Here is a 3,563-nt window from a genome sequence, read left to right as displayed (position 1 = left end):
TGTACACCATGGAGGTGTACGTGAAGGGACCTCGAGTATAGGTGGTACAGGCAAGGACTCCAGTTCTGATAGAAGGGATCGGACATTAACTGCAGTTGTAAGCCCTGACCTGGGGCGCCGATGCGGGAGATGGACCGCTGTGGGTGGGAAAAGGAGACGGTAATTGAGATGCGTAGGAGAACTACGAACATATGCAACGTAAATGGCGAGCAGTTGTGCACGCCTGATCTGAAATGGAGGGACTCCAGCCTCCGTCAGGACGCTGGTCACTGGACTCGTCCTACAAGCTCCCGTCACTAGTCAAACGCCACATTGGTGCACTGGGTCGAGTAAACGCAACGCTGAGGGCGCCGCCGAACCATAAACCAGACTCCCATAGTCAAGACAGGATTGAACAATGGCTCTGTAGAACTGCAGCAGCGTAGAGCGATCTGCACCCTAGATGGTGTTGCTCAGCAACGGAGGGCATTAAGGTGCTGCCAGCAGTTCCGCTTAAGCTGACGAAGTTGAGGAAGCCAAATCAGTCGGGCGTCTACATCTACATCTACATCTACGTGATTACTCTGCTATTCACAATAAAGTGCCTGGCAGAGGGTTCAAGGAATCACCTTCAAGCTGTCTCTCTACCGTTCCACTCTCGAACGGCACGCGGGAAAAACGAGCACTTAAGTTTTTCTATGTGAGCCCTGTTCTCTTATTTTATCGTGATGATCATTTCTCCCTTATGTAGGTAGGTGCCAACAGAATGTTTTCTCAATCGGAGGAGAAAACTGGTGATTGAAATTTCATGAGAAGATCCCGTCACAACGAAAAACACCTTTGTTTTAATGATTGCCTCTCCAATTCACGTATCATGTCTGTGACATTATCTCCCCTATTTCGCGATAATACAAAACGAGCTGCCCTTCTTTGTACTTTTTCGATGTCATCCGTCAGTCCCACCTGACGAGGATTCCACACCGCAAAGCAATACTCCAGAATAGGGCAGACAAGCGTGGTGTAAGCAGTCTCTTTAGTAAACCTGTTGCACCTTCTAAGTGTTCTGCCAATGAATCGCAGTCCATGGTTTGCTCTACCCACAATATTATCTATGTGATTGTTCCAATTTAGGTTATTTCTAATTGTAATCCCTAAGTATTTAGTTGAACTTACAGCCTTCAGATTTGTGTGACTTACCGCGTAATCGAAATTTAGCTGATTTCTTTTAGTACTCATGTGAATAACTTCACACTTTTCCTTATTCAGGATCAATTGCCACTTTTCACACCGTACAGATATCTTATCTAAATCATTTTGCAAGTCGTTCTGATCATCTGATGACTTTACAAGACGGTAAATGACAGCATCATCTGCAAACAATCTAAGACGCCTACTCAGATTGTCTCCTATGTCGTTAATATAGATCAGGAACAATAGAGGGCCTATAACACGTCCTTGGGGAACGCCGGATATTACTTCTGTTTCATTGGATGACTTTCCGTCTATTACTACGAACTGTGACCTTTCTGACAGGAAATCACGAATCCAGTCGCACAACTGAGGCGATACTCCGTAGGCACGCAATTTGGTTAGAAGACGCTTGTGATGAACGGTGTCGAAAGCCTTCTGGAAATCTAAAAATATGGAATCAATTTGACATCCCCTGTCGATATCACTTATTACTTCACGAGTATAAAGAGCTAGTTGTGTTTCACAAGAACGATATTTTCTGAAACCGTGCTGACTATGTGTCAATAAATCGTTTTCTTCGAGGTACTTCATAATGTTCGAATACAATATATGTTCCAAAAGCCTACTGCAAATCGACGTTAGTGATATAGGCCTGTAATTCAGCGGAATACCAGTCCTAAAAATCGATATGTCTCCACTACAGTGAGGGGATCGTCATTAAGGTAAAGTTCTGGTTCCAGATGTATGGTACGAAGCCGACAAAAGTGCATAACACACGACTTTGCGGCCGAAAACTGGAAGCCATGGGCTAGAGCCCATGACTACGCCTTGTGGATGGCTCCCTTCAGGCGCCGCTCAGCAACGTCAGTACTGGTGGTGCAGTACGAAACGTAGAAGTCGCCTGCATATAGAGAGGGTGAGTCGGACGGTTCCACAGCTGCTGCTAGACCGTTAATGGCCGCTAAAAATAGAGATACACTCAATACTCAATACAGAGGGGGAGGGGGGACTATTGGAGGCGTCAACTTGGACACGGAAAGAACGAAGTGACAGGAAATTCTGGCTAAAAATCGGGAGCGGGCTTCGGAGACCGCACTAGTATAATGTGGCAAGGATATGATGTCGCCACGTGGTGGCACACGCTTTTCGTAAATCAAAAAAGATAGCAACAAGGCGTTGGCGTCTCGGAAAGGCTGTTGGGATGGCAGACTCGAGGGACACAAGATTATCAGTGATAGAGAGACCCAGGCGGAAATCGCCCTGGCACAGAGCCAGTAGGCCACGTGATTCCAGGTCTCAACCGAACTGCCGATACACCGTATGTTCCAGCAGCTTACAAAGAACGTTGGTGAGGCTGATGGGCCGATAGCTATCCACATAAAGCGGGTTTTTGCCAGGTGTGAGCACTTGTATGATGGTGCTCTCCCGCCATGGCGACGGAAAGACGCCATCGCACCAGATGCAGTTGAAGATCACAAGGAGGTGTCGCTTGTAGTCAGACGAGAGATATTTAATCATCTGACTGTGGATCCGATCTGGCCCAGGAGCTGTGTCGGGGCAGTGTTCAAGGGCACTGAGGAGCTCCCACTCTATAAATGGGGCGTTATAGGGTTCACTGTGGCGTCTAATGAACGAGATGACTTTCCCTTCCATCCGTCGTTTGAGAGTGCGAAAGGCTGGGTGGTAATTCTCTGACACAGAGGCGCGAGCATAGTGCTCAGCAAAGCGCTCGGCAATCGCGTTTGCGTCGGCACATAACACGCCATTTATGTTAACACCGGGAACACCAGTTGGGGTCTGGAACCCAAAGACTCGTTTGATCTTTACCCAGACTTGGGAAGGTGACGTATGGCACCCAATGATCGAGACATATCTCTCCCAACACTCCTGTTTCCGTCGTTTGATAAGCTGGCAAATGTGGGCACAGAGCCATTTAAAGGCTATGAGGTGCTCCAGGGAAGGGTGCCGCTTAAGCCGCCGTAGCGCTCACTGACGCTCCTTAATTGCCTCAGCCGCTTCCAGCGACCAGCAAGGGACAATCTTTTCCCAGGGACACCCCAAAGAACGAGGGATCGCGTTTTCCACCGCAGAAACGATCGTTTTAGTTACCTTCTCAACCATTACTTCGATGTTACCATGTGGGGGAGATTCAACCGTGACAGCAGAGGTGAAGGCTACCCAGTCTACCTTTTTTAAAGCCCATCTGGTCAGGCGTCTGTGGGCCTGACTCTGGGGCAGTGGTAGGAAGATGGGGAAGTAGAGGTTGTCATGTGCTCTCTAGTGGATAGATGGGAGAAGGTCAGGACCGCAAACCGAGAGATCAATGGCCGAATATGTGCATTGTGCCACACCGAAATGCTTGTGGGCACCTGTATTTAAGATGCAGAGGTCGA

The sequence above is a fragment of the Schistocerca nitens genome, chromosome 4 (assembly GCF_023898315.1).
Source record: "Schistocerca nitens isolate TAMUIC-IGC-003100 chromosome 4, iqSchNite1.1, whole genome shotgun sequence".
Lineage (NCBI taxonomy): Eukaryota > Metazoa > Arthropoda > Insecta > Orthoptera > Acrididae > Schistocerca > Schistocerca nitens.
This window is presented reverse-complemented; position numbering follows the sequence as displayed.